General features: G+C 44.1%; 1 long non-coding RNA gene across 1 annotated transcript; it reads right to left on the reverse strand.

Moving 5' to 3' along the window:
* Positions 1–2,476: 2,476 nt before the first annotated feature.
* Positions 2,477–16,764, reverse strand: LOC140483978 (uncharacterized). Its single transcript, XR_011962139.1, has 3 exons — positions 16,683–16,764; positions 12,752–12,863; positions 2,477–2,851 (listed from the first exon to the last, which is right to left on the reverse strand). It is a non-coding gene; the product is annotated as an uncharacterized lncRNA (long non-coding RNA).
* Positions 16,765–19,370: the final 2,606 nt, after the last annotated feature.

Below are 19,370 nucleotides of genomic sequence, written 5' to 3' on the forward strand. Positions count from 1 at the left end.
TTAAATGGCACTTATGCACATTGTGATGTATGTATGGAATGAGCTGAGAGAGAATGTAGACGATACTGATACTATGACAACATTTAAAAGGTATCTGGATGGGGATATGAATAATAAGGGTTTAGAGGTACATGGGCCAAATGCTGGTAAATGGGATGGATTTATTTAGATCTTCTGGTCAGCATAGATGAGTTGGACCAAAGGGTCTGTTTCCATGCTGTACCTCTCTATGACTTAAAAAGTTATGGAAGAGTTGGTGCTGGAGATTTTACAACACAAAGGAATGGAAAGACCCAGGACCTGAGTGTATCACAGGACATTGTGCGATGCTAGGGAAGAAATTATAGAGCCGCGAGCAAAGATATTTCTACAATTGACAGCCATGTGTGATGGGCTGGAAAGGCTGGAGGGTGGCATAGTGGGCAGTGAAGGAGGTTTTTTGAGATTGCAAAGGGATCTTGATGAAATGGGTGAATGGGCTGAAAAACTGTAGATGGTATTCAATCTGAATAAATGCGAGGTAGTGCACTTGGTAAAACAAACAAGGGTAGAGCTTGTACAATTAATGTTCGGGCCTCGGTTAGTATTTTAGAGCAGAGGGACCTCCGGGTTCAGGTACATAATCCTTGAAGCTTGCATCACAGGATGGATAAGACAGTGCTTGGCATGCCTGACTATTGCTCAGTCCATTGAGTGGTGGATTTGCGACGTCATGTTGAGATTGTGCAGACATTTAGGAGGCCTCTTCTGCACTCCTCTGTCCAGTTCTGGTCGCCCAGTTATAGGGAGGATATTATTAAGCTGCAGGGTGTCCAGCAGAGATTTACCAGGACATTGCTTGATCTGGAAGGCTTGAATTCTGTAAAATGGCTGGATCGGCTGAGTCTTTTTTCACTGGAGCCTGGAGTTTGAGATGTCATGTTATAAAAGTTTATTTTTTAAAAATGAGATATAGATCGATTTAATGGTAGTTGCCTTTTCCGTAGGATGGGGGAGTCTCAAGAGGAGAGACCACATTTTTAAGGTTAGAAGAGAGATTTGTTCAAAAAAAAAGGCATGGGGGCAAATTGTTACACAAAGGGTGTTTTGATTGTGGAATGAACTTCCTAAGGAAGGGTGGACGTGGTTACAATTACAACGTTTAAAAGACAGAGATACTAAACGAATATTTTGCATCAGTTTTTACTGTGGAAAAGGATATGGAAGATATAGAATGTAGGGAAATAAATGGTGACACCTTGCAAAATGTCCATATTACAGAGGAGCAAGTGCTGGATGTCTTGAAATGCATAAAGATGGATAAATTCCCAGGATCTGATCAGGTCTACCCTCGAACTCTGTGGGAAGCTAGAGAAGTGATTGCTGGGCCTCTTGCTGAGATATTTGTATCATTGATAGTCACACGTGAGGTGCCGGAAGACTGGAGGTCGGCTAACGTGGTGCCACTGTTTAAGAAGAGTGGTAAGGACAAGCCAGGGAATTATGGAGCAGTGAGCCTGACGTCGGTGGTGGGCAAGTTGTTGGAGGGAATCCTGAGGGACAGGATGTACGTGTATTTGAAATAGCAAGGACTGATTAGAGATAGAGATTTGTGTGTGGGAGATCATGTCTCACAAACTTGAATGAGTATTTTGAAGAAGTATCAAAGAAGATTGAAGAGGGCTCAGCGGTGGATGTGATCTATATGGACTTCAGTAAAGCGTTCGACAAGGATCCCCATGGGAGACTGATGAGCAAGATTTGATTTCACGGAATACAGGGAGAACTAGCAATTTGGATACAGAACTGGCTCAAAGGTAGAAGACAGAGGGTGGTGGTGGAGGTTTGCTTATCAGACTGGAAGTGGAGTGCCACAAGGATTGGGCCTAAGAATGGTGAATAGCCAAGGATAAGGGAGTCCAAAACTCAAGAGTACAAATGGGACGTAAGACAGCAAAGAATTGAAGAGGGAGCTGAGGGGCAACATTATCCACAGAGGATGGTGCACAGACTGCCAGGGGAACATGGGAGAAACAAGAACAATGACAACATGGAAAAGACATTTGGGCAGGTACATGGAGAGGAGAAGATTTGAAGAGGTAAGGGCCGAACGCAAGCAAATGAGACTCATTCATTATAGGAAACAGGGAGAGCATTGATGAGTTGTACCACAGGTTCTGTTTCGTGCTGTATCACTCTGTATCCAGTTAAAGAAGATTGCAGTACCAAAATAAAGCATGTTGTAGACACTGAAGCAATTTACAGTGATAAGGATGGTAGTCTGGAATGCAGTACATTTCAAATATGTGGAGGACTATCGGGAAGGGAGGTAGTTACAGGGACAGGAACTATTATAGGAGTTAAAAATGACTGAAGACACCCGTGTACAAGCCATGCTATAGACACAAAGTTGCAGAGTAGTGAGTCTTAGCACAGTGATGGAGGGAGAACACAGAACAGAAAGATCCCAGCCAGCATTCCCAACCTCTCGACGGAGGCCTACTCTCCCCTTTGTTGTCCTGATGCTCACTAAGACAGCGCAGGCCTGGATTGATAACTCTGAACTCGCCATGCTGTCTCAGTGCAACATAAATTAAAGTAGAGGTGGTGATTGAGTCTGGGGTGTGTCTGTACTGTACTGTGCTCCCCATCCAGCACTGTATCTGTGTCATGTCCTGTTAGCGATGTTTGGAGCCCTCTCATTGCTCCCTGCTCTGTGCACTCTGAGTGATTTTACCTCACGGCAGGATTTATTGAAGACTCCACATCTCCCTTCCCTTTGTCTCTCTGGCTGACCAAACATCTTCAATGAGGTATTGGACGAGACCCCCAGCAATTGGGAGGTCTATTGAGTCAGGAACTTCCTAAATACCTAAAGGAGACAGAGAAATAGACAGAATAGAAAATTAGACTGATGCAGTGAGGGTTACACATAGAGAATGGAAATGAGCCCCACAGATATCTGGAAAATCCCACTCCATCCCTGGGTTGTGCTGTTGCATTTCTCTGGAGTGGAGAATTCTGTTGGCTCAGGATCTGGAGTAACTGGAAGAGTGGGAGGCGCTGACAGCGGCAGCAATTAGACTCACACAGTCAGGGATACCACATGGAGAGAGACTGAGTGATATCACCAGAGTGCTGCAAGACTTCAGGATCACACAATCATGTTGGAAGAACGGGTTTAGCTTCATGATGCCCTGGTATCAGTGCTCAGGGATGAGCAGCCAGTGAGCAGGCGAAGTGATGGCCGAGTGGTATTATTGCTAGAGTATGTATCCAAAACCTCAGCTAATGTTCAGGGGAAGAGGGTTTGAATCCCACCATGAGAAATGGTGGAGTTTGAAATTAATAATTTTAAAAATAGTAATTAACAATCCATAAATAAATATGAAACCATTGCTGATGTACAAAAATACCAAATACTTCTCCTTTCGAGAAGGACATCTGCTCATCATCACGTGATCTACACGACATACCCACAGCAAAGTGTTTGCCTCTCAATTACCCGCTGAAATGGCCGAGCAAGTTACTTAGCTCGAAGGCAGCTAGGGCTGGGCAAGAAAGGCTGGCCAGCCAGAGACACCCACATCCCATACCCGATTTAATAAATAATCCATTAGGATGGTCCCACTGGAACTGCACCGGAACCAGTGTCCTGGCCAATCATGTCGGTAGGTTTCTGTGACAGGGTTTTAAACTGACACAGAGGATGCTTGGACAGGGTTCAGGTGAAACGAGCTTTCCAAATGCAAAGAGAAAAGGTGAAGTATGGGAGCTGCATGGGAATGTGACTGAAGACAAACAGAAAGGAACAGGATGGGACAGAGTTTAACTACATCAGGGAATGTACATCAGGGAATAGGTCTGTGACAGGAAATATTAGGAAAGAGTAAATTATGTTTTTTTGGAATGGGATAATGTCTCTTCAACAAGGTAGATGGATTTGTGACACAGAGATAAAAGAGATTTAGACACCAGAGAGACGTGGTTACAGGGCGAACAAAAGGTGGACATAAATATTCAATGGTTCACAACCTTGTGCAAACTCAGGCAAAATGGGTAACGCTAACAATAATGGGTAACAAAGGCATTACAGAGAAAGCATTTGACCTCAGATCATGAAGTAGAGTCAGTCTGAATGTAAATTCGGGTTACTACTTGCAAAGGACACAAGCAGCAGAACAGTTTTGGCCACCGAACTGCATTCCATTGCACATCACTGCATTAAACAGGAACTCATTGGAATTTTTTAACAAACACATTGTGATAATTTTGGGAAACTTCAATATTCACATAATCTGGGACAGTCACACTGACAACAGTGATATTGGAAGAGGAGTTCAGAAAAAACTTTTTTCGGTGTTTTTTTTGAATAACAAATTGTGCAACTGGCTAGGGACATAACTATCTCAGAGCGACCGTTGCGTGATCAAACTTAGTGAATGAGTAATGTCACCTGGAGAGATCCTCAGAGAAATTGTAATAAAGTGCAGTTTAAAGAAATATAAAGTTTTAAAGTGAACCACAGAAAGGATAAGCTACAACTAGAAACAAAAACAGCCAATGACATGGGTTCGAGATGAGAACTGACCAAGGTAAACAGGCTAAACAGACTGAAATATGTGCCTGTACAAGAACAGTTTGAAGGAACAGTGTAAATCACTCAACAAAAGACCATTCCATTGAAACAGACAAAATCTCAGCAAGAAATTCCCACCAGCCCCTCATTCAGGACAAAATGGATCATATTACATTATGAGGCTTAGAAGATCACCAAAAAGTACTTAAAATCCTGAAGTGAGAGAATGTTCTAGGAGTAAGTGTTAAAGGGATTGCAAAGGGTCTGCTCGCAAAGGTTGGGCAGTGGGAAGAGGAATCAGTGTAAGGGTTTAATGTCACAAAAGGAACAGTGAGGGGTGAAGGTGCTGGAGATAGTGAGAGTGTTACAGAGAGTGGTCAGGACCTGAACGGTGTTACAAAGCCAGTCTGCATTTCTGCAGCTGGAGGGGTTTGCAGAGGTAGGGAGGGACATATGTATTTTTATTCATTCATGGGATGTCGGTGTTACTGCTAATTACACAGAGGACAGCTCAGAGTCAGCCATATTGTCGTGGGTCTGGAGTCACATGTTAGCCAGACCAAGTTAGAATGTCAGATATTCTACACAAAAGGAGGTCAGCGAACCAGATGAGTTCTTCCCACTGATCAACAATGGTTTTATGGTGGCCTGACCAATGTCTTGTACAGATACAACATGGCGTCCCAACTCCTACTGTTAATGCTCTGCCCAGTGAAGGAAACCACCCCAAACACCTTCTTCACCAGCCTGTCTATCTGTGCCACCACTTTTAAAGAACTGTGTACCTGGGTCACTGATTGACAACACGACCCAGGGCTCTAACATTAACTGGAAAAGTAACACCCAGGTGTGTTTCACCAAAATGACACAATTCACATTTATCTAATTAAACTCTATCTGCTATACTTCAGCCCACTATCCCAGCAGTACTGTTCATCCTGTTGTATCACAGATGACCTGTCCAGTTTACCACCAATTTCAGTGTCACCCAAAAAACTTATTTAATTTACTTACCAATATTCCCATCCAAACCATTTATCCAAATGACAAACAACAGTGGACCCACTCCACCGCTGGTCACATGTCTCCAGTCAGAAAAACAACATGTCTCCCATCACCCTCTGTCTCCTACCATCAAGACCAATTTTCTGTCCAGTTGACTAGCTCCTCCTGAATGCCATATCCTTTCACACTGATCTGACCTTATTACCCAGTTTACCATATGACACGTAGAACACAGAACAGTACAGAACAAGACCCTTCGGCCATGATGATATGCCAATCTTTTATCCGACCGTAAGATAAGAAAAAAGTGGCAGACAGAGTTGAGTTCAGATAAATGCGAGGTGCTGCATTTTGGGAAAGCAAATCTTAGCAGGACTTATACACTTAATGGTAAGTTTTGAGGGAGTGTTTCTGAACCAAGAGACCTTGAGGTTCAGGTTCATGGCTCCTTGAAAGTGAAGTCGCAGGTAGATAGGATAGTGAAGAAGGCGTTTGGTATGCTTTCCTTTATGGGTCAGATTATTGAGTACAGGAGTTGGGAGGTCATGTTGCGACTGTACAGCACATTAGTTAGGCCACTGTTGGAATATTGCGTGCAATTCTGGTCTCCTTACTATTGGAAAGATGTTGGGAAACTTGAAAGCGTTCAGAAAAGATTTATAAGTATGTTGGCAGGGTTGGAGGATTTGAGCTATAGGGAGAGGCTGAACTGGCTGGGGCTTTTTTCATTGGAGTGTTGGAGGCTGAGGGGTGACCTTATAGAGGTTTACAAAATTATGAAGGGCATGGATAGGATAAATAGACAAAGTCTTTTCCCTGGGGTTGGGAAGTCCATAGGTTTAGGATAAGAGGGGAAAGATATAAAAGAGACCTAAGGGGCAACTTTTTCACATAGAGGGTGGTATGTGTATGGAATGAGCTGCCAGAAGAAGAAATGGAGGCTGGTACAATTGCAACATTTAAGAGGTATTTGGATGGGTATATGAATATGAAGGGTTTGGAAGGATATGGACCAGGTGCTGGCAGGTGGGACTAGATTGGGTTGGGATATCTGATCAGCATGGACGGGTTGGACCGAAGGGTCTGTTTCCATGCTGTACGTCTCTATTACTCTAACTTCCATTCCCTTCATTTTATTATCATCCATGTGCCTATCCAGAAGTATATTAAATGTCCCTAATGCATCTAATTTTACTGCCACCGCTGGCAGTGCACTCCACATACACCACTCTATATGTAACAAACCTACCTCTGAGATCTCCCCTTAAGCATCTGCTAATCGCCAGAAAATTATAACCCCTTGTAATAACTACTTATGACAGGGTAAAAAAATCTCTCTCTATTCACCATCTATGACTCTCATCACCTTGTTCACCTCTGCCATGTCACCCCTCACCCTTCTTCACTCCAATGAGAAAAGCCTTAGCTCCCTCAACCTTTCTTCATAAGACATGTTCTCCAGTACAGACAGCATCCTGGTAAATCTCCTCTTCACCCTCTCTAAAACTTCCACATCCTTCCTGTAATGAAGGGACCAGAACTGAACACAATATTCCAACTGGGGTCTAAGCAGGGCTCTATAGAACTGCAACATAACCTCACGGCTTTAAAACTCAATTCCCAAACTAATGAAATCCCACACAATATATTCCTTCTTAACAAGCCGATCAGCTTGGGTGGCAACGTTGAGGGATCTATGGATCTGTTCCTCCACACTGCCAAGGATCCTACCATCAACCAGGAATTCTGCATTCAAATTCAATCTTCTAAAATGAATAACTTCACACTTTTCCAGATTGAACTCCATCTGCTACTTCTCAGCATCTTGTCAATGGCCCGTTGCAACCGACAACAGCCCCCCACACTATCAACCACTCCACCAACCTTTGTGTCATTGGGAAACTTACTAACCAACTCTTCCACTCACACATCCAACTTATTCATAAAATCACAGAGAGCAGAGGTCCTGTAACCTCTCCCTGCAGGAAACCACTGGGCACTGAGCTCCAAGATGAATGCTTTCCATCTATCATCACCGTCTGTTTTCTGTGGGCCAGTAATCCTGTACCCAGACAGACAGGTTTCCCTGTATCCCATGCCTCCATACTTTCTGAATGAGCCATAAAGGTGTTTCGTCACATTCTCAAAAGATTGATTAAGAATTGTCAGGCATGACCTGCCCCTTACAAAACCATGCTGACTATCTCTGATCAATCTATGGTTTCCTGTCTCTCAGAGTCTTCTCCAATAATCTGCACACCATAGACATAAGACTGACACGTGTGCAATTCCCAGGATTATCCCTATTCCCTTTCCTGAACAAGGGAATAATATTTTCCTGCCTCCAATCGTCTGGTCCAACTCCAGTGGACAGTGAGGGTGCAAAGGTCATCACCCAGGTGCGCAGCAATCCATTCCCTCGCTTCGGATAGTAACTTTGGATGCATCCAGTCTGGCTCAGTGACTTATCTTTTACAAAATTCTCAGCACATCCTCCTTAACATCCACCTGTTCACGTACATCAGCCTGTTTCACACTGTCCTAACAAATGACAAGGTCCCTCTCAGCAGTGAATACTGAGGCATAGTATTCATTAAGGACCTTGCTTACCTCCTGTGACTCCAGGCACAAGTTCCTTCCACTGTCCCTGACCGGCCCTATCCTCACTCTGGCCTTGCTCTTGTTCCTCCCATAAGTGGAGAATACCTTACGGTTTTCCTTAATCCTTCCCAACAATGCTTTATCACGTCCCCTTCTAGTTGCCCTAAGTCCAATCCACGGTTTCTTCTTGGTACCTTCAGAGAATCCCTACTGTGTGGAAATGGGCCATTTGGCCCAACACCTCCATACCAACCTTCCAAACAGTATCCAACCCAGCCCCATTCCCCCACCCTATTACTCTCCATTTGCCCTAACTACTGCGCCACACCTGCACATCCGTGAACACTATGGGTAATTTAGCATGGCTGAGTCACATAATCTGCATATCTTTGGGCTGTTGGGGGAAACCACAGCACCTGGGGGAAAAACCATGCAGACACGGGAAGAATGTGCAAACTCCCCACAGACAGTCGCCTGAGGCTGGAATCGAAATGGAGTCAGTGGTGTTATGAGGTCGCAGTGCTAACCACTGAGACACCGTGCCACCCATTGTAACTCTCTGGAGCCCTGTCTGATCCTTGCTTCCACGACCTTAAGTAAACTTTCTCCTTCCTCTTGACTAGATGCTAAAGTCCATGTGGACAACGTTGACTGCTCTGCCTTCATCTATCTTTGGCCACCTCCTCGAAGAGTCAATCCGGTTTGTGAAACGTAATTTTCCAATCACAAAGCCCTGCTGACCATCTCAAATCAGCCCTTGCCTTTGTAAATGTAAGGAGCTCCTTTCTCTCAGAATCTCCTCCAACAACTTCCCCATCACTGGGCTCACTGGGATGTAATTTCCTGGCTTTTCCCTGCAGCCCTTAAGTGATGGAACAGCATTCACCGCCCTCCAGTCTTCCAACACCTCATTGTGTCTGTGGATCATATAAATATCTCTGTTAGAGACACTGCAATCTCTTCCCTAGCTTCCCACAATATTCTAGGATCAACCTAATGAGCTGCTGAGGATTGATCTACCTTTATTTGTTTTAAGATTCCAGCACTTTCTCTTCTCTGGTGAGGATTCTTTCCAAGACATCACTATTTACTTCCTCAAGTTCCCGAGCTTCCATGTCTTTCGCCACAGTAAACACTGACAAAGATTATTTTGTCTAATATCTCACCCATCTCCTCTGGTTCCACACATGGGCGACCTTATGGATCTTTAAGAGGCTCTATTCTCTACCAAGTTACTCTTTAGCCCTTATTGAAACTTGCGTAAAGGCTTCTGAGAATTGAAATACATCATATCCCCCGTACCACGACACCTTGCTACGCCATTACAATTCTGCCACAAATTCACACCAACAAATTAAATTCAACAGGCTCAAAAACAAATTCTCTTTAAATCAATTGGCTTTCTAAGTGGCCAGTTATTGTATATTGACATATCATTTCTAACAATTTCAGTTTGCTCCTGACTTATTGTTAGGCTAACACTATTTGGTTTCAGACTGACAGCAGAAAGGGTTGAGGGAGTTCTTGTTTATCAATCTGAAAAAGGTAGCTCACAGGGTCAGCAGGTAATAAAGAAGGCAAATCAAATGCTGACATTTATTACAGAGGGAATGGAGTCTAAAAATAGGCAGGTCTAGCTAAAACTATGCAAGGTACAAGTCAGACCACACCTCGAATATTATGAACAGTGTGAGTGCCCGGAGGAAAGATATTGTTGCATTGGAGGCAGTCCAGAGAAGGTTCACTCGGCTGATCCTGGGAATGGAGGGATTTTCTAATGAGAAGAGGTGGAGTATGTTGAGGTTGAACCCATTGAAGTTTAGATAATGAGAGAGAAATGGAATGAAACATCCAAGATTCTGAGGGAGTCTGATCGGGCAGATGCTGGGAAGTTAGTAAATAGAACAGTAGAGCACAGCAACAGGCCCTTCGGCCCACCACGTCAATGCTGTCCAATGTACTATTCTAACTCATACCATCTGCTTGCACATGGATCTAGATCCCTCTATTCTCTGCCTGTTCATGTTTCTGTCTAAATCCCACTTCAAACCTTTACTCACATTTCTGCTTCTACGACCTCCCTCGGTAACATCCACTCTACGTGAAAAAAACTTGTCTCACACATCTCATTTAAACTTCCTCTTTCTCACCTTTAACATATGCGCTCCAGTATTTGAAACTTACACATTGGAAAAGAGATTCTGACTGTCTACATTATTTATCCCTGTTCCAAATGTTATATTCCTGTACCTGGTCACCTGTCAGCCTCTGATAGTCTCACAAAACAATCCAACTTTGTTTAATTTGCTCTTACACCAAACACACCCTTAAAAACCCTAATACTGGCAACATGCTGATAAAACCCTTTTGCACCCTCTCCAAAGCCTCCCCATCCTCCCTATTATGTGGAGATGAGACCTACACACAGTACTCCAACTGTGGCCAAACAAATGTTTTATAGAAATACAGCATCAGATGCAAACCACTATACTCAACATTGTGACTGATGAAGGCTAGTACTCCATTTGCTTTCTTTCCCATCCGAAACACTTCTGTTGCCATTTTCTGGGAGTTACTGACTTGCACCAAAATTCTTCTGTGTATCAATATCCCTCAGTATACTAATGATCTTTTTGAATTTGACATCATCTCACACTTGTCCAGATTAACTCAATTTGCCATTTCTGTCTATCTCTCCAACTCTTCTGTAAACTCCTGCAGATGTTAATGAATCAGCGAAACAAAGGTTTTGTGGAAAAGGCAGGAAAGTAGAGTTGAACAGTATCAGATCAGCCATGATCTGATTGAAGGACAGAGCATACTCAATGGGTCAAATGGCCTCATTCCCCTCCTACATCTCATGGTCTGAGCACAAACTCAATATATCCTGCATAATATTATGGGTCTCTGCTCACAAAACTCCGTTATAATGGGATTATTGGATATTTATTAGTACACAGCATTTGATCTACAAATATGATATGATGTTATAGAAAACCATCTTACATACAATCCAGGATTCTATCCATCACAGCACTGATAGTCAGTGCTGTATCAGTCGGCATGGAGACCACTGTCACACACAGTTACTGTACTGCCCTTGCCATAAGTACATTCAGTGTCCTGACTGTAACCATATTGACATTCCCATCACTGGTTGGTGCTTACAAAAGAATTCCTGCTAACGGTTGCTGCTGTTTGCTTATTCTCAGCTCCACTTTTGATATTCAGATCCACATTACTTTCTCATCAATGCATTAAACTCATCATTCCTTCACAAGTTGTTGGCGTTTTTCCTAGTCTGCCTATTGGGACTAGATTGGGTTGGGATAGCTGGTCAGCATGGATGGGTTGGACCTAAGGGTCGGTTTCCATGCTGCACATCTCTCTGACTCTATAACTCTGTCCCAACAACCCTTCAGTTTTCACTTCCCAGTGATGGTCATTCTGCAGCTAAATCTCCGAAATGACAGTTCCATCATATCTGATCACTGTCATTCCTTCTCCCTTATGGCGAATACAGGGAGTCATTCCTCAGTAGTGGGGGGTTGAACAGATGGGTAGAGATTACAGAGATAGGAAGGCTTACAGGGGCTCGAGGATGTTAAGAGTTAAACAAAGTTACATCTGGTCAAGAATGTTCATGGGACAAAGGGGTTTGAGGATTGGAGGCATTTACAGAGATAATGTAGCTGGATTAGATTCTGGAGATAGAGATAAGGGTGGATGTAGGGAGAGGCAGGCAGTTTGAGAGGCACAGACGGGGAGTGTTTCCGGGAGTAGTGTATTGTGAATACTAACAGAGATATGGAAGATTGTCGTGACTGAAGAAGTTTACAGTTATAAGAAGGCTTCTCGGTTCTGAAGGTTACAGAGATCAGAAGGCAATGGAGAATGCCAGGTTACTTGGTTGGAGACAGTTACACAGATGGGGAGGGTTGCACAAACTGAAAGAGGTCCCTGTGGTCGGGAGGGGTATGCTGTCGGGAATGAGGGTGAAATTTAACAAGATAAAGGTCAAAGAATTGGAGAAGGATTAGGAGATTACAAATTTTTCACAGCTAAGGAAGGGTTGTAGGAGCAGGAGAAGAATACATAGGTAGGGACGGATGGAGAGGTTAAAGACAAATACATTGACATGGAGGGTGGTATTGGTGGGAAAAGCTCAGAGGGATAGACAAGGCTGTCAGGGTTTACAGGGATGAAGGAATTTAGTATCTACTGCAGAAGGTTAGGGATTAGGGTGTTAGGGACTGGAGAACCTGACAGAGACAGAGACAGAGACAGAGACACAGAGAATGATGTGGACTAGAGGAGATTTCAAACAGAGGAAGGATTATCGGGACTGAAGAATATTACAGAGATCACTAAAACAGCATGGGCCAGGTTTGATGCCTGCAATCCGCTATGCTGTCGCATTGAGGAGCAGTACAGCAGAGGTGAAAGCAGGATCCTCACAAGATGGTGGAAATGAGGCCTAGAATGTTGCTGTTCCTTGACCAGCTCTGTATCTATGTCCGGTCTTCCAAGTCTGAATATAGAAGTCTACTACCTCCACCCTGTGCTGTTTACTGTGAGCGATCTTACCGGCTGCAGGAATTACTGAAGGATCCAGATCTCCCTCTCCATCTCTGTCTGGCTGACCAACCAGTTTCAATGAGGTGATGGATGAGACAGGAGTTAGGAACATCTTGAGGACCTGCATGTGACAGAAATAGACAGAATGGGAAAGTAGACTGATGCAATGAGGATAACACATGCAGAATGGCGCTGAGTCCAGCAGAGATCTCGATAATCCCATCCCTTGCCTGTGCTGCTGCATCTCTCTGGAATGGACAATTCTGTTGACTCAGGATCTCAGACCATCTTTAAGAGGGAGAAATGCTGACAGAGGCAGTAAATAGACCGACACAGCGAGGGGCACCACATGGAGACGTACTGAGTGACAGCACATGATTAGATTTTGTATTAACAGGGAATTGATTGAATTTGTAACAAAGACACTGGGATAATTGTGAGGGGATTCAACCTTCCTATCTCATCATCTCTTTGGCAGTGGCTCACAGATGAGACTGACTCTCTCCCACTCTCAGTGGGGGTGGGGGAGTCTGGAGTTGGCTGTACAGACCGATGTGGCCTTCCACAGACTCTGTTACACTTGAGGCAGAAGGTGGACATTGAAAGGGGGTTGGTGAGGCGTTGATATGACAGCGCGCTCCTTGTGCTGTTTTCTCCTGGATTCCCGTTTTCCCCACAGTAAGTCTCGAGGTGCTCGACACCTTCCCAATGCTCCTTCCCCCTTCAGACGGTCTTGGCCGATTTGATTAAGAGATGAAAAAGAACCGATCAATTCTGAAGTAACCAACATTTAGAAATGTGGAGGAGTGCAGGAGGAAGAGAAAACATTGTCAGTGTTTAATTAGAGTAGCGGAACAGGGAGAATTGAAGGTGCTGGAGGTGGTGAGAGTGTTACAGAGAGGGGCAAAGGCCTGAACAACGTTACAAAGCCAGTACGGATTGCTGCAGCCAGAGCTGTTTGCAAAGGTAGGGATAGACATATGTATTTTTCATTGATTCATTCACGGCCTAAGGATGTCACCGGTTGGTCCAGCATACATTACACTACTGCTAATTGCCCAGAGGCAGCTCAGAGTCAGCCATATTGCTGTGGGACTGGAGTCACATGTGAGCCAGACCAGGTAAGAATGTCAGATATCCCTCCCTAAAGGACATACGTGAACAAGTTGATTTTTTCCAGATAATCCACAATGTTTATACAGAGGCCTCACTAATGTCCTGTACAGATACACCATGACATCCCAACTCCTACTCTCAATGCTCTGCCCAATGAAGGGTAACCCTCCCAAACGCCTGCTTCACCAGCCTGTCTACTCGTGATGCTACTTTCAAAAAACTGTGTACCTGCATCCCTGGGTCACTGATTGACAATGGTACCCAGGGCCCGAACATTAATTGTACAAGTCCAGCCTGATCTGCTTTACCACACTACAACATCTTGCATTTCTCCACCTGTTATTCCTAACCTCACTGGTCCAACAGTACTCTTGATCCATTGTACTCTTCGATAATCCTCTTCACTGTCCACTTTATCACCAATTTCAGTCTCACTCACAAACTTGCTAACCATGACTCCTATATTATCATCCAAATTGTTTATATAAATGATGCACAACAGTGACCCAGCACCGAACCCTATCGCACACCGTTGGTCAAAAGCCTGCAGTTTGAGCAGAAACCCTCTATGAGCATGTTCTGTCTCCTACCGTCAATCCTGTTTTGTATCCAGTTGGTGAGCACTCCCTGGTTATGTCTGATCTAAACTTACTAACCAGTCTGCCATGCAGAAACTTGTCAAAGGCCTTGCTAAAATTCATGTGGACATCATGAACTGCTCTGCTTTGACCTCTCACTTGTCTACCTCCACACTCAGGTTTGAAACATGATTCCCCATGCACAAAGCCATGCTGATGATCGTTAATCTGTCCTTACCTTTCCAAATGCACGATGATCGTTTCTCTCAGAATCTCCTCCAACAACTTACCACCCTTGCCATCAGTCTCACTGGTCTGTAGTGGCTGTTGATGATGCAAATATCTCTGGGAGGGGCCCTCTAATTTCCTTCCTCGCTTCTCACAAGGCGCTGGGATACATCTGATCATGTCCCAAGGTTTTATCTAACTTTTAGCATTTTAAGACATCCAGCACCTCCTGTTCTCCGATGTGCACTCTTTCCAAGACATCACTATGTATTTCCCAAGTTCCCGAGCTTCCATGTCTTTATCCACAGTAAATCCGAATGCAAAATATTTGTTCAGTATCTCACCCATCAGCAGTGATTCCACACAGACAGCTTCATTGATCTTTCAGGGGCCCTATTCTCTCACGAGCTAAGTTTTAGCCCTTGTTGAAACTTGTCAAAATGCTTCTGAAATTTCAAATATCCCTCCACCGCAACTAGCCTCCCCCACCCTTATCTATTCTGCATTTATGGTCACACCAAAATATAGAATACAACAGATTTAAAAATATTCCCCTTTTATAAAATCATACATCTCCTATTGTTTCTAAACATCCAGTTATCATTTATTGTCATATCCTTTATAACACATTCCAGCACGTTCCCAACTTACTGTCAAACTAACACCGTTTGGTTTCAGACTGACTGCACAAAGGATTTTGGGAATCCTTGTGAATCAATCTGAAAAAGGGAGCTTACAGGATCAGCAGGTAATCGAGAAGGCAAAGGGAATGGAGTTGAAATATAGGGAGGGCTTGCTAAAACGATGCAAAGTACAAGTCAGACCACACCTAGATTATATTGAACAGTATGCGTGCCCTAAGGAAAGACATTCTTGTATTAGAGGCAGGCCAGGGAAGGTTCGCTCGGCTGAGCCTGGAGATGGCAGGATTTTCCAATGAGAAGAGGTGGAGTAGATTGACCTTGAACCTATTGGGATTTTGAAGAATGGGAGAGAAATTGAATGAAACATCCAGGATTGTGAGGGGCTTTGACAGGGTGGATGCCATGAAGTTAGAAACTAGAACAGTACAGCACAGTAATAGGCCCTTCGGCCCACCATGACTGTGCTGACCATTGTGCTATACTAAACTAATCCCATCTGCCTGCACATGGGCGATATCCCTCTATTCTCGGCCTGTTCATGTTTCTGTCTAAATGCCCTTCAAAACTTTACTCTCGTTGCCACCTCTCCCACCTCCTGAGCAGCTTCTACCCTCTCGGTAAAGACAACTGGTCTCATTCATCTCACTTAAAACTTCTCACTCTCCCTTAAACCGAGGTACCCTAGTATTTGATATTTCTACATTGGAAGGAGGATTCCAACTATCCACACTATTCACGCCTCTTCTAATGCTATATGTACCAGGTCACCCCTCAGTGTCCGATACTCTCGCAAAACAATCCAACTGCGTCCAACCTCCTTACAGTAAACACATTCTCATCCAGGCAACATTCTGCCAACCCTCTGTTGCACGCTCCCCAAAACCTCCACATCCTTCCTGTGGTGTGTCGATGAGAACGACACGCAACCTTCCAAACATGGCCGAATGAAGTTTCATTCAGTCACAACATGACATGCAAACGTCTGTACTCAATACTGTGACCAATGAAGGGAAACCTACCATACTCCTCCTTTACCACCACATCCTGTTGTGTTGTTATTTTGAGGGAGCTATGGATTTGCATCCAAGGTCATCTGTTTACCAATGTTTCCAAGTAGTCAATTAGTGTACTTCTCTCTTCCATTTGACTTCATAAATGCATCACTTCACACCTGCCCCGATGAAATTCAATTTGCCACATCTCTGCCCAGCGTTCCAGCTGATCTACACACTGCTGCAACCTTTAACACTCTTCCTCACTATCCACAATTCCCCTAACTATCTCTAATCATTACGTGCCTTTCCAAATGTCGTCTGCAAAATTACTAATCAAACTGCTCACCTATCATCTGAATCACAGATATAAATTACTCACAGACATCGCAGCACTGATCCTTGTGAAACAGCATTGGCCACAGACGTCCAATCAGAAATTCACCACTCCACATGCCTCTGTCTACTATCACCAAGAAAATATTGCATCCAACTTAACAACGAGCATGGATTGTGATTTGATCATCCAGATCCCCCTTGCTATTTGGAAGCTGTCCATTCAAAATGATTCTATATTTTGATTAAATACAGATTAAATTGGCTGTCTCACTAATGCGCTGACTGCGTCCTTTCTTCACAACAAAACAGGACCTTGTTTGGTTTTCTGCTAATCCTGCCTAAATCCCTACAATCCCTCAATAATCACATTGCTGTCATGATCATTCTGCAGCCACACCTCCTCAATAACAGTTCAATCATATCTGTTATCTTCAGTTAATGCTGTCATTCCATCTGCCTTGTTGAAAATGCATGGCATGTGTCACCGAGAGAGGGCCTTTGAGGGATGGTTAGAGGTCATAGAGTGGGAGAGATGTTTGGGGGCGCGACAATGTTGCAGGGTTGTACATAGTTACAGTTGCTACAGAATGTCCGCAGGAGAAAAGTTTTTATTGTTTGGAGAAAGTTAGAGAGATAAAGTGTCTTTGATTAGACTTCAGAGATAGGGATGTAATTGATTAGATTAGATTACTTACAGTGTGGAAACAGGCCCTTCGGCCCAACAAGTCCACACCGCCCCGCCAAAGCGTAACTCACCCATACTCCTACATTTACCCCTTACCTAACACTACGGGCAATTTAGCATGGCCAATTCACCTGACCTGCACATCTTTGTACTGTGGGTGGAAACCGGAGCACCCGGAGGAAACCCACGCAGACACGAGGAGAATGCGCAAACTCCACACAGTCAGTCGCCTGAGGCGGGAATGGAACCCGGGTCTCTGGCGCTGTGAGGCAGCAGTGCTCACCACTGTGGCACCGTGCTGCCCACCAATGTGTGTAGGATGTGTGTAGGGTTGTGGATCGTTACATGGTCTATGTTGATCAGGGTGCAGAAACATTTACAGGATTCCAGGATGTCGTACATTTAACAACAGTTGTGGGATCTGGAGAATATCACAGCGATAGGGAGGGTGGTATGGACTGGAGAATGTTGTAAGCACATGGAAGATGATATAAGCTGGAGAATGCTGCACAGACAGGGATGAAGTTGTAGACTGGATACAGTTAGAAGGAGAGATGATTTTATGCACTGGAAGGTATGTCAGAGAGAGAGTGGTGTGCATGCTGCAAGATACGACAGGGATAGGGAAGCTTGTAGAGAGGCTTGTGAGAAACCAGATTTACTTATGAACTTAGGATGTGTTGCAGTGAGCGGAGTCTTTTGCAGATATAAATGAGGATACAATGGCCACAAAGCAGTCACACCAATACGTAGGTATATAGGAACTGAAGGATGTGAAAAGATTAGACAGACTAGGCGTGTTGTATGCAGTGGAGGGGATTAAACTGATAGGGATGGTTTTAGAGACTCAACAATGTTAGGATATAATGGGAGTTGCAAAGGTAAGAGCAGGTTTCAACAATTCGGAGGATATAGACCTGAAAGAGCTTTGACAGATAGCGATGGAATGGTAAAGGGAATTGTAGTGGCTTCCCTTTCATAAGCAATTCATAAGCACTTAAAATAGCCTGTTTGACATGTGCATTATCTCTCGACCATTCATCAGACAGCGCTGCAAATATTTCACTGGCTCCACCTACCAGCTTAGACTGAACTAGCATCACCCAGAAGACCTCGGGCCACTCTACCCGTCTATGTAATCTTTCAAATGAAATACAGAGTTCCTTGACAGTAGAGTCACAGGTAGATAGGATAGAGAAGAAGGCGCTTGGTATGCATTCCTTTATTGGTCAGAGTATTGAGTCCAGGAGTTGGGAGGTCATGTTGTGGCTGTACAGGACAGTGGTTAGGCCACTTTTGGAATGCTGCATGCAACTCTGTTCTACTTCATATCGGAAGGATGTTGTGAAACTTGAAAGGGTCCAGAAAAGGTTTACAACAACGTTGCCAGGGATGAGCTAGAGGGAGAGTTTGAACAGGTGATGGTTGTTTTTCCTGGAGAGTCGGAGGCTGAGGGTGACCTTATAGAGGTTTATAAAATCAAGAGGGGCATGGATAGGGTAAATAGACAAAGGCTTTCTCCTGGGGTGTGCGAGTCCAGAATTATAGGGCAAGGTTTAGGGGAAGAGTAGAAAGATATAAAAGAGAACTAAGGGGCAACTTTTTCACGCAGAGGATACTACATATATGGAATGAGCTGCCAGAGGAAGTTGTGGAAGCTTGTACAATTGCAACAGTTAAAAGGCATCTGGATGGGTATCTGAATAGGAAGGGTTTAGAGGGAGATGGGCTGGGTGCTAGCAGGGGGGACTACATTGGGTTGGGATATCTGATCTGCAGGATGGGACCATGAATGGGTTGTGGAACCTGGAGGATGTTATGATTTGAACCACAGGTAATGTTTGATTGGATCTTTCAGCCAATCTTACAGATGGTACAATTGCAACATTTAAGAAGCATTTGGATGGATATATGAATAGAAAGGGTTTGGAGGGAGATAGGCCAGGTACTGGCAGGTGGGACTAGATTGGGTTGGAATATCCTCTCAGAATGGCTGGGTTGGAATGAAGGGTCTGTTTCTATGCTGTACATCTCTATGACTGGAAG

Source organism: Chiloscyllium punctatum, chromosome 12 (genome assembly GCF_047496795.1).
Source record: "Chiloscyllium punctatum isolate Juve2018m chromosome 12, sChiPun1.3, whole genome shotgun sequence".
Lineage (NCBI taxonomy): Eukaryota > Metazoa > Chordata > Chondrichthyes > Orectolobiformes > Hemiscylliidae > Chiloscyllium > Chiloscyllium punctatum.